Here is a 13,469-nt window from a genome sequence, read left to right as displayed (position 1 = left end):
ACATAAAATTACTACAATACTGTGCATATGACTGAGGCACCCCAGGTATAGTATATATATGTGCCTAAGACTTTTGCACAGCACCATATTCTGATTCTGATCCAGACAGACAGTACCTGAGGTCAAGATTGAACGTGGGTCTCTGGCACTGTGAGGCAGTGACTCTGTACCACTGCTGTGCCTTCCAGATATCCAGAGCAATTTCTCAACAGAGACAGCGCAATGCAATTCACCATCACCCTCTGAGGACCACAACAGCCTTTGGCTGTCTGTGAAGAGGGATTTTTGAAGACTAACTCAGCAAAAAATTCAGGCAGTGGTGATACCTGCTCCGCTGTATGTTTCTAACAGGTGGAGGTACCTACTGGAGGCACCTCAAGTTCAAGTTTATTGCCATGGGCATACACACCTAATGCCATAGAAGTTAGTAGCAGCAGAGTACATTATAAACATAACAAACATGAGATAGCATGACTTAAATTAATGTAAATTATAGCTAAATTACATGACAAAAAAACTACTATAAATATATTAGTACAAGTTGAGAGAAAAATGATTATAGTCTGAGGTAGCGTTAGGTTCTTTCAGGCTTGTTTGAGAGCTGACACAGTGGAGAAGCTGTTGTTGAAATCTGAAGTATTGATTTTCAGTTTCCTGTACCTCCTGCCTGATGGCAGCATCAGGGAGGGTGCTTCAGAAACATCACTAGTGCTCTCTTTGTAAAATCTTTTAAACCCACTCAAAAGTTCAGTGAATCATTTTCTCTTCTCCCCTCTGCCGTTGGGTAGAATATACAAAAGTTGTTGCAAGGAGGTGGCTGGGGATGAACCCAGGTGCAGGACACAGGCGCTGAGGCAGAGTCGTTAGGTGTTAGCACCACTGTGAACGGAGAGACAGTATCTCAGAGAGTCTTTATACAGAGACAAGGTTTACGTAGAGAATCCAGGAGATGATGCAGAACTTAGAACTGACAGTCCTAAATGAGCATGAAACGAGGTTACTCATACAAGACTTGATCAATGAACTGGCCGTTCCCTGTTGTGATTCCAGGGTTTTTATCCTGCATTTAGTGATGGGAAGCAGATGTATGTAATTTGCTGAAGTGGGAACGATTGGAAATCAGGCAAGGGGATTTAAGGCTCAATTAAGGAGGTAATGGGGAATTGCCAAGACGGGACCATGACAAAGGCAAACCACTAGGCATGAGGACAGCTTCTGTCTCACTACTGCGCCCAGCAATCCCCTGATTTGATGCTAGCCTAATCATGGGAAAATTTACATTGACCAATTAACCTAACAGCTGGAACATCTCTGGACTGTGGGAGGAAACTGGAGCACCCAGAGAAAACCCACGCAGTCACGGAGAGAACGTATGAACTCTTACAGGCAATGGCACTATGCTGCCTTGCCACCTTACGCCGTACCTCTGTACATACTACACTAGTAAACCAATTCTAGTCTTCATCAGGGTTCCCTCCCAGACAACATGACAAACTAGCTCTAATGCACAGGCTAGCTCATCCACTTGCCTAATTCTGGACTCCTCCCTATTCTGAGTTCTGTCACATCGAGAGAGCGGAGGAAACAATTTAATCATGTTCTTAAATCCTCCTTGAGAAAGGGAGATAGTTCCACAGAATCACTGCCCCATTACCACTCAATAAGGACTCAGAATACCACGAGGACCTTAAGAGTCCTCATTAGTTACAGAAGGTAATTGTAAATGGTAGATGGAATGCAGCCCATCCCAAGCTCTTCAACTACGTGCCCTGCCTTCTCTGGAACTAAGTCCACAAATCCCAGTTTAGCTTCATCAGTTATCTTGGAGCTTTGCAGAATTGGAATAGAAACAAGCATTTCTCGATCCTAAGAAGGTGAAGAAGAAGAGAGTTCCATTGTCAGTGCCAGCCACTGGCCCAACTCAATAATCTGTGCTAATTACTCAGAGGAGGAGGGTAGAAATACTCAGGGACCATGGAATGAAATGTGAAAGCAGCAGTCTTGAATAATACAACCAGAGAACAATAATATGCCGTCAGATTCAGATTCATCTAACACATGTACTTTGAAAGATACAGTGAAATGCATCTTTTGTGTTAACAACCAACACAATCTAAAGATGTAGTGGCGGCAGCCCGCAAGTGTCACCACACATTCTGGCACTAACATAGCATGTCCGCAATGTTCAGCAGTATGTCCAAACAACAACAGCGAAAAAAGCCTCTTTCCACCCTCCCATGTGGCGATTGACACAACCTCAACAGTATTAACCCTCAGAAAGATGCAATGCCATGGAGTGGGTTCGCAGTGGAAGATGTTAGCACACATTAATACAAAGGAAGGATTGCAAGGTGGAATCTTTTGGGATTCAGCGCATGAATTTCAAGTTCCTGGGTGTCAACATCTCTGAGGATCTAACCTGTACCGAACATATTGATTCAGTTACAAAATAGAGACGACAGTGGCAATATTTTATTAGGAGTGTGAGCTGATTTGGTATGCCACCAAAAACACTTGAAAATTGCTACAGATGTACCCCGGAGAGCAACTTAACTGGTTGCATCACCATCTGGTATGGAAGGACCACTGGAGTGGATCGGAAAAAGCTGCAGAAAGTTGTAAACTCGGCCAGCACCATCATGGGCACTAACCTTCCCAGCATCAAGGACACCTTCAAAAGGTGCTGCCCCAAAAAGGTAACATCCACCATTAAGAACTCCCATCACCCGCTTTTCATTACTACCATCAGGGAGTCTGAAGGCATACACAACGATTCAGGAATAGCTTCTTCCCCTCTGCCATCAGATTTCTGAATGGACATTGAATGGTTTTTTCCCCCTCTTTTTTTGCATTACTATTTAATTTAAATTTTTAAATCTCTCTATACTTCTTACTGTAATCTTCAAACGTTTGTGCAAGTTTTATCACTGGGTATTGCAATGTATTGCTGCTGCATAACAACAAATTACACGACATATTCCTGCTTCTGATTCTGATCCTGACAATTTTCTGAAAGGTGATCTGTGATCGTTGCATGGTTCGGTAGTCTCCAATGCTCACCACTCTGGGACTTACTGCATGCTTACTGTGAAGCTCCACAAGAGAGATCATGTACCACAATGTGGGAACCACAGTTCAGAAAGTGACGCTATTACAGCTCGGGCCACTAGAGTTTGGAGTTCAGTTCGGGTGTCCTTTGTTAGCAAACTTGTATGCTCTTCCCATGAGTGCACGGGTTTCCTCCGGGTGCTCCGGTTTCCTCCCACAGTCCAAAGACATACACAATTAGCAGGTTAATTGGTCATTGTAAATTGTCCTGTGATTAGGCTAGGGTTAAATAGATGGGTTGTTGGCTGCCACAGCTCAGTGAGCTGAAAGGGATTGTTCCGTTCTGCATCTTTAAATAAGCATAAAAACAAAATATATTGGAATTTCCACTTTTTCATAAATGTTATTGTATTTCTATATTATCCTGTAAATGCCTGCAAAAAAATGAATCTTAAGATAGTATTGGTCACATACACATGTGACCAAAAATTTTGATAACTATGTTACTTTGAATTTGACAATAATGCTATATCAGGGTGGCAAGGGAAACTAAATACATTCTGATGTTTGTTACTGAGTGATCCCTAATTTGGTCTAAGGAAAAAGTGATTGAGGTTCATTTGAAGAGCTTTAATTAGCTTTACTGGTCTATTCTTAGGACTAACCAACTAACTTTAATTGACTTCAATTAATCTAAATTGTTACCAATATGTTTTCTCCATGTAGTCAAATTGTCTATGTATCAGAGAAATGTGCTTATATTTATAAATAGGTTATTTCAGATAACTGTGCAAATTATTCTGCATTCAATGCCCACTTATTAGTTACTTCCTGTACCTTATAAAGTGGCCACTGCATGGTGGAGTTTGGTCTTCTGCTGCAGTAGCCCATCCACTTCAAGGTCTGATGTGTCGCGCATTTAGAGAGGCTCTTCTGCACGCCACTGTTGTAACATGTGGTTATCCGAGCTACTGTCACCTTCCTGTCCGCTAGAACCGGTTTGGCCATTTTCCACTGACTCCTTTCGTTTACAAGGTGTTTTTGTCTACAGAACTGCTCACGGGATTTTTTTCGCATCACTCTGTAAACCAGAGAATGCTCTGCATGAAATCCTGGGAGATCAGCAGTTTCTGAGATACTCAAACCGCCCTACCTGACACCACGGTCAAAGTCATTTAGATCACATTTCTTCCACATTCTGATGGTTGGTCTGAAAAACAACTGATCTTCTTAACCATGTTTGCATGTTTTTATGCATTGTGTTGCTGCCACATGATTGTCTGATCAGATATTTGCATTAATGAGCAGGTGTACAGGTGTAGCTAATAGAGTGCCCACTGCGTTTATATCAGTAGCAGGGACATTTATGCAGAGCAACTAGACCTGAGTTATACCTGTTATACTGCACGCGTCTGCAAAATTCAAGTCCCATTATGAATTGAGATCCTTTCTCTAAGAAAGAAGGTGTAAGGCACTCCTTCTCTCTGCTAGCCTGCAAGTCACCCTTGTGCAAGGTGTAACACCTGCTTAGCCCCACCTCGATCAAGGTTACATGAAGCCATGGGAGCAGGTCGTATGAGCAGATGGTGCACATCACAAGCGCCGGTTATGTGGCCACTGACGCCAGGCAGACAATCTCTGAAGAGTAACGATAATGGCTGGCGTCACCTATCTAGTAAGGATACTGACCAGAAGAATGCAATGGCAAACCACTTCTGTAGAAAACTTTGGCAAGAATTATTCTGGTCACGGAAAGACTGTGATCGCTCACGTCATACAATGCGGCACAAAATGATGATGATTCATTATCATCACACACTCACCAACGCACTGGTTCTCAGTGAAGTTAGGTTCTGATCTTATCAATCTCACACCCGTTTCCAAACGCCTTAAAGATCTTACATTTGTTGATGGATGCTGCTTTCTTGTGGCAATGCTCTGTGTAAATGCCCTTCTCCAATTTTACTCACTTTTAAATTTATTGTCTTGGACACTTTCCACTCTTGCCTTTGGCAGCTGAGCCTCGAAACTCCGGAATTGCAGCAAGTGCAAGTAGAGTGATATGAACCGACTTGCAGAGAAATTGGCTTATGGGCTGTTCCCAGGAACAAACCTTGCATAACCTGGAGATTCTTTGTAGACTGCATGGTACGGGAGGTTATAAACTGCAAAAATGACCTTGCCTAAATTGCAGTACTGCAGAAATTGTGAATTCTGTAACATCAGCTCTCTATTTGGGAAATGGGGAAGGGTGAAGATGCCTTAACACTGCTCCCGCATCTTGTGTCGCTGACCTGCACTGTAACTAGTGCTGGGGCTTGCTGTGTGCCCTGGCCATTTTCTGACCACTGTCTCACTTGTTACTGTATTAGACTCAGCAAACCAATAAACTTTAGTGTACCAAGGGATGGATATTTGACTACAGAATATAGTTACTTGGGCAAAATACTCCTCCAGTGTTTAAAAAAAATCTTTAAAAATGTTTATGTTGTTAAGCTGCTTTTCCCATCAAAAATTAATGTGCTGACTGAATAGTTCAAGTTAGTTAAGCCCACCAACCCTATTGGGGCATAGGCCGCAGACAGTACTTGCCAGAGTCCTCTGTTCTGAGCCAGTCCTTCAAGTTGTCCACAGCGGTAGCCATCTTCTTAGTGTCAGCTTCTATGTCGCGTCACCAAAAGTTCTTTGGGAAGGCTCTCTTCAGCTTTCCCTGGGGATACATAGTCCAAAGGTCATGGTCTTGGATATGGAAGGTTGATTGGCCTTGTGGTTTCCGTGGACTTGTGGCTTTCATCATATGACTTCATACATCTTCCGGGCAAAGATCATTCCCCTCCAAGGGATGAGGTGTTTGGAGCTTCAGTTGGCGTTCCTGTAGTTCTGGGTTTTTATGGGATGGGGTTGCTAGCCCCATGCCCAACTCTCCTTTTGCAGCCGGGCTTGGCGGAGTTGACTGTCCACGTGCAAGGTACTGCAATAACTAAAAGGTAGATATTACTTTGAAGAAGTTTTGTCTGCCTTGTTTGAAACTAGATCGCGGTTTTTTAATTGCACTGTATAAATGAGCCCTTTTTGCATTTTGTTTAGTAGCAATCTCAACTCCGACTTCCTGAGATTTCTCAAAAATGTAGTTTGACACTGCAAAGCAGCGAGGTAGTAAGCAGTGCATTGAAGTAGTATAAAGGCAACATTCCCTCAATTTTATTTTACAGCTGTGCAGACCAACCATTGCTTTGAGCAGGAAATTTTTACACCGCCTGAAAACTGTGTGGATCCTTATATGTTCTTGTTAGTAATATGCACATCAAACAAACACAAACCACAACTGACTATACAAGTAAATGAATGTCAGACGGTCAAAAAAACTAATAGGCACAATGGCAAAAGTAAAATGTTTTGACTAGATGGTGTCAGTGTTCAGCAGGCTGGTGGTTTATTAACAATGAGCTCCAACTTCCATTCTATATTTATTGGTACAATTTGTAACACTGTTGTCACTTGAAACTGACAATGTAAATACATTGAAGTTCTAAAATGCTTCAAAGTAAAGGTTGTGGTGCATTTATTATTTAGGAAATGTGTAAGACCATTTGCTAGCTGGTGGCGTAGTGGCATCAGTGCTGGACTTTGGGACGGAAGGTCCCAAGTTCAAATCCGGCTCCTGCTGGCAACTCGGCCTCGTAAAAAAGAAATTGCCTGCTACAGAAACATCAACGGCAAAAAAGTTGATGGCCTATGCTCTCTCGTGAGTTGAAAGGCAATTTCTTATTCTTCTTCTATAAGACCATAGTACCATAAGACGTAGGAGCAGAATTATATAGCAGAGGCTCGTTTCGGTGATGAGCTAGGCTGTGTCCTCAACAGTTTCTAGTGTTCTCGGGCATGGCAATTGCCATACCAAGCCGAGATGCATCTGGATAAGATGCTTTCTATAGTGCATTGGTTAATAATTGAAAGCATCCTATCCGAATGCAGTATACTTTGATATGTAACTGCTCTAAAACAATAACACAGATGCCAACAACAGCAGATGCTGAAATTTGAAATAAAAATAGAAAATGCTGGAACTATTGAGCAGTGGTATGGGGAAACAGAGTTAATATGTCACGTTCATAGCTTTTCATCAGAATTATTCTGATGAAGATTTACTACAAATGGCTGTTAAGGGATCAGGGGCATTCTAAGGCTATGTGAGGCTCTGTAAATGTGTGTTTTATATTTGCAGCCTGGGGTCCATGGCATAAAAAAGGTTGGGAGCCCCTGATACATAGGGTGCCAATCTTCATAGTAATTCAGCCATGCCCATGTGGAAAGGTGAGTTGCAACATGTTAACCCCAAAAATTGACATTAAGGAGTACTATAATTAAAATTAATTGACTAAAATAATTATTAAATCTAATTGACTGAAATAAAACTAATTATAATTATAACTAATTGACTAAAAATGCTCAAAATAAGAAACAAAATCAGAAAATGCTATATACAGGCAGGAAGTCAGACAGTGACTTGATGAACCAAATGCCCTCCTGCAGTTCTACAATCCTATTTCCTGCTCAGTGAGTCTTTATTGAGCAGGGAACAGAGTTGTAGAACTATGATGACGTAGGAGGCCATTTGGTTCATTGAGTCAATGCTAGATCTTAGAACAGTCCTGTCAGTCGCATTTCCCTTTTCCTTTCCCAGAGACCTGCTAGTTATTTTCCCATGTATACTTCCCCAATTTTTAAAACTCCAGATTACTCTGTTCTACCAGCTTTCTGGTCAATAAGGTCCAGATCATAACTTACTTTCTCGGATCATATTCTCTTCCTTAAGATCTGCCTTGAATCTCTGCCTAAACATGTTGTCTAGTTCTTGAGCCTTCCAACACTGGTTACAGTGTCCTCCTCTCTATCCTTTCCCAATAGGGCAGTGCCTTGTGCACCTGCATTAAATCTCTGAATTTACTTCGCTCCATTAACTCTACTTCTCTCCACAGATGCTGTCTGATCTGCTGAGCATTCTGTTTTTAAGTCCTAATGAGTAGTAAGCTGAACAAAACAAATAAATCTGGAAAAAAGAACCAGCATAATATTTTTAATTTCCTTACATATTCCAGAAAGCTAAGTTAAAAGAATGACATGCGTATCTTAATAGGGAGACACTCAGGATGAGGATGATTTGCTAATGATTCCAGTTCTCTATGTTCTGAGGTGATTGATGGGCACTGCAGGCATCTGCAATTGGGAACAAAGGTGCTCAAATCAGCTGGATGGGTGATGTCCTCCACTCCTTCACAGGGCTTCTATCTGCTCTCTATTCATGAACTTGTTTCTCAATAACATTCTGAATGTTCCTTCTCTAGTTTGAGCAGTCATGGGCTAGCGATCCCTAGGAATCAGAGGGGAAGTCATAATTATTTTAAGGAGCCACCGAGAACATCCTTGAATCTTTTGCTCTGTCCACTAGATAATCTCTCCAATGGACAAAGTGCCTATTTCAGGAGTCTGGTATTGTGTATGTGAACATCCTAGAGTCACAGAGTGTTACAGCAAAGAGACAGACCCTTTAGCTCATCTCATCCATAGTGACCATGGTGCCCACTAAGCTAATCCTATTTGACTATGCTTGCCCTATATCCCTCTAAACCTCTTATCCAAGTACTTATTCAACTGTCTTTTGAATGTTGTCATTACACCTGTCTCAACCACTCACTCTGGCAGCTTATTCTGTATACGATCCACCCTCTACATCAGGGGTTCCCAATGTAGAGTCCAATGACCCCTTGCTTAATAGTGTAGGTCCATGGTATTAAACAGCTTGGGGACCCCTGCTCTACATGAAGAGCTTTCCCCTCAGGCTCTTCTTAAATCTTTCACCTCTCACCTATGGCCTCTAGTTTTTAGGCCCCCTTCCCTGGGGAAAAGGCTGTGTGTGTTCACCCTGTCTCTGCCACTCAATATTACCTGCATAACAGAGCTGATAGAGTTTAACTGGATAGGGAGAGAACACTATCTACTCATGTTCCTGGTTTAGTTGGGGTGGTCTGTGGAGATGGAATTGAAGGTACCAGTCCTGTGTCCAGTGCCTGGAGATACTGGGTCTAAATGTATAAAGAAAGGTTACCAGCACCAGCTTCATTTTACTGTCCTGCAGTGCCAGATTCAATCCTGACCTTGGTTGCTGTCTGTGTGGAGTTTTCACATTGTCAGAATCAGAATCAGGTCTGTTTGTTTGTTTGTTTATTTATTGGTTGATTGATTGGCATACGTTGTGGAGTAGGCCCTTTGTGTCGCGCCATCCAGCAATCCCCCGATTTAATCCCAGCCTAATCATGGGACAATTTACAATGACCAATTAACCTACTGACCAGTAAATCTTTGGACTGTGGGAGGAAACTGGAGCATCTGGAGGAAACCCATGTGGTCTCAGGGAGAACATACAAACTCCTTACGGACAGCGGTGGTCACTGACGTACAGTATGTCACTGAATTTGTTGTTTTACAGCAGCAGTACAGTGCAAATAAAATATACAGTACAGATAACATATACTATATATACTATAAAAATATATGCTAAATGTACAATAAAGAAATAAATTATATGTAAGTTAAATAAGTAGTGCAAAATTAGTGGGATAGTGTTTATGTATTCATTGTCCATTCAGAAATCTGATGGCAGAGAGGAAGAAACTGTTCCTAAAATTTGCCTTATTTGCAGGGAGAAAGCAGGAGAATGGTGTCAAGGAGGGTAATGAATCAGCCGTGATGGAATAGCACAGCTGACTCGAAGGGTCGAGTGGCCTAATTTGGCTCCTATGTCTTATGGTCTAAAATGTTGAGTGTATTTCTTCAGGCACTTGTACCTCCTCTCTGGTGGTAGTAATACGAAAAGAGAATGTCCAGGGTGCTGGGTGTCTTTAATGATGTGTGCTACCTTTTTAAGGTATCACCTTTTGAAGACATTCACGATGGTGGGGAGGCTAGTGCCCATTATGGAACTGGCTGAGTTTACTCTGCAACTCAATGTGATGGTGGGAGTTTTCATAAGACCATAAGACACAGGAGCAGAACTAGGCCATTTGGCCCATTGAATCTGCTCCACCATTCAATCACGGCTGATCCCTTTTTCCCCTCCTTAGCCCCACTCCCCAGCCTTCTCCCCATAACCTTTGATGCTGTGTCCAATCAAGAATATATCAAGCTCTGCCTTAAATACACCCAACGACCTGGCCTCCACAGCTTCCACAAATTCACCACCCTCTGGCTGAAGAAATTTCTCTGCATCTCTGTTTTAAATGGATGCCCCTATATCCTGAGGCTGTGCCCTCTTGTCCTAGACCCCTCCACCATGGAAAACATCCTTTCCATATGTACTCTGTCTAGGCCTTTCAACATTCGAAAGGTTTCAATGAGATTCCCCTTCATCCTTCTAAATTCCAATAACTACAGACCCAGAGCTATCAAACGTTCCTTATATGACAACCCTTTCATTCTCAGAATCATTCTTGCGAGCCTCCTCTGAAGCCCCTCCAATGCTAGCACATCTTTTCCTAGATGAGGAGCCCAAAACTGTTCACAATTCTCAAGGTGAGGCCTCACCAGTGCCTTGTAAGGGCTCAGCAGCACATCCCTGCTCTTGTATTCAAGACCTCTTGAAATGAATGCTAACATTGCATTTGCCTTCCTCACCACCGATTCGAACCTTTAGGGTGTCCTGCACAAGGACTTACAAGTCCCTTTGCATCTCAGATTTTTCGACTTTCTCCCTGTTGAGAAAACAGTCTGCCCATTTATTACTACCAAAGTGCATGACCATGCAGTTCCCAACACTGAAGTCCATAATTTCCGCCACCTCCAACGGGATCCCACTACCAAACACATTTTTCCCTCCCCCCCCCTTTCTGCTTTTTGCAGGGATCGCTCCCTACGTGACTCCGTTGTCCTCTCGTCCCCCACATCCCTTCCCACCAATCTCCCTCTTGGCACTTATCCTTGTAAACGGAACAAGTGCTACACCTGCCCTTACACTTCCTCCCTCACCACCATTCAGGGCCCCAGACAGTCCTTCCAGGTGAGGTGACACTTCACCTGTGAGTTGGCTGGTGTGGTATACTGCGTCCGGTGCTCCCGGTGTGGTCTTTTATATATTGGTGAGACCCGATGCAGACTGGGAGACCATTTCGCTGAACACCTATGCTCAGTCCGCCAGAAAAAGCAGGATCTCCCAGTGGCCACACATTTTAATTCCACGTCCCATTCCCATTCTGATATGTCTATCCATAGCCTCCTCTACTGTCAAAATGAATCCAAACTCAGGTTGGAGGAACAACACCTTATATACCGGCTGGGTAGCCTCCAACCTGATGGCATGAACATTGACTTCTCCAACTTCCGTTAATGCCCCTCCTCCCCTTCTTACCCCATCCCTGACATATTTAGTTGTTTGCCTGTCCTCCATCTCCCTCTGGTGCTTCCCCCCCCACCTCCTTTCTTTCTCCTGAGGCCTCCCGTCCCATGATCCTTTCCCACCATGCCAGAGACCGACGATTCTTGAAAGACCATTGCTAATGCCTCCACAGTCTCTACCACTACCTCTTTCAGAACCCTCGGGTGCACTCAGGTGCTCTGGATTTCCTCCACATCCCAAAAACATATAGGTTGGTAGGTTAACTGTCACTGTAAATTACCCCTAGTGCATAGGTAGTAGTGAAATCTGGGGCAGTTGATGGGAATGTTGGGAATAAAAAATAAAATAGGATTAATATAGGATTAGAGTGGTTGATGGTCAGCATAGACAATGTGTCAAGCTGGCTGTTTCTCTACTCCATCTCTCTACAAATCCATAACTATATAAAACTTTTGTTCTACCTGTTTCATAAACACTAGTGATTCTGAGGATGCTGGAAATCCAGAGCAACACACACATAATTCTGGAAGAACTCAGCAAGTCAGGCATCAACCATGGAAAGAATAAACAGTTGATATTTCAGGCTAAGACCCTTCATCAGGACTAAAAAGGAAGGGGGGGGGGGTTAGATGCCAGAATAAAAAGGTGGGGGAGGGGAGTGGAAGCAGGATAGCTAGAAGGTGATGGGTGAAACCAAGTGAGTTAGAAAGATGAAGGGCTGGAGAAGAAGGAGTCTGATAGGAGGGGAGAGAGGACCATCGGAGAAAGGGAAGAAGGAGGGGACCGAGGGGGAGGTGATAAGCAGGTGAGAAGAGGTAAGAAGCCAGAATGAGGAATAGAAGAAGGGGGGAATGGGAGGGGGAAATCCAGAGTAGTATACACAAAATGCTGGAGGAACTCAGCAGGTCAGGCAGCATCTATGAAAAGGAGCAAACAGTTAACATTTCAGGCTGAGACCCTTCATCAGGACGGGAAAGGAAGAGAGAAGAAGCTGGAATAAGAAGGTGTCGGAGGTGAAGGAATACGAGCTAGAAGCTGATAGTGAAACCAGGTGAGTGGGAAGGCAGATTCAACTTTCAAGACTGTTTTATATAATTTCCAGTGCACAGTTGTAAAGAACACAGTAGATGTAACTCTGGATGTGACGCAGCATGAAAAAAGTGTATCACTTTTGCCAATCACCTTTCCAGCTCTCAGCTTCACCTCCGGTCTTCTCCTATCATTTCACATTTCCCCCTCCCCCCACTACTTTCAAATCTCTTACTATCTTTCCTTTCGGTTAGTCCTGACAAAGGGTCTTGGCCCGAAACGTCGACAGCGCTTCTCCCTATAGATGCTGCCTGGCCTGCTGTGTTCTACCAGCATTTTGTGTGTCGTTGTTTGAATTTCCAACATCTGCAGATTTCCTCGTGTTTGCTCTTTGTATTTCATTTGCCACTTACTTTCCCATTCTCCTAATCTGTCTAAGTCCTCCTGCAGCCTACCTGTTTCCTCAACACTACCTGCCCCTCACCAGTATTCATATTATCTGCAAACTAGACAGCAAAGCCATCTATTCCATCAAATAAATCATTGATATACAGCATAAAAAGAACTGATCCCAACATCGACCCCTGCAGAACACCACGAGTCATGGGTAGCCAATCAGAAAAGGATCCTTTTACTCCCACTTGCAGCCTCCTGACTATGCTCTAACCATGCCAGTAATGCCATAGGCTCTTAACTTCATGTGTTGCACCTTGTCAAAGGCCTTCTGAAGGTCCAAATATACAACATCCATTGCATCCCATTATCTATCCTACTTGTAATCTCAAAGTATTCCAACAAGTTCATCAGACAAGATTTTCCCATAAGGAAACCATGCTGACTTTGTCCTACCTTGTCCTGTGTCACCTAGTACTCCATAACCTCATCCTTAACAATTGGCTCCAACATAATCCCAAACACAGAGGTCAGGCTAACTGGTCTATAATTTCCTTTCTGTTGCCTTCCTCCTTTCTTAAAGAGTGGAGTGACACCTGCAACTTACCAG

Source organism: Hemitrygon akajei, chromosome 27 (assembly GCF_048418815.1).
Source record: "Hemitrygon akajei chromosome 27, sHemAka1.3, whole genome shotgun sequence".
In the NCBI taxonomy this organism is placed as follows: Eukaryota; Metazoa; Chordata; class Chondrichthyes; order Myliobatiformes; family Dasyatidae; genus Hemitrygon; species Hemitrygon akajei.
This window is presented reverse-complemented; position numbering follows the sequence as displayed.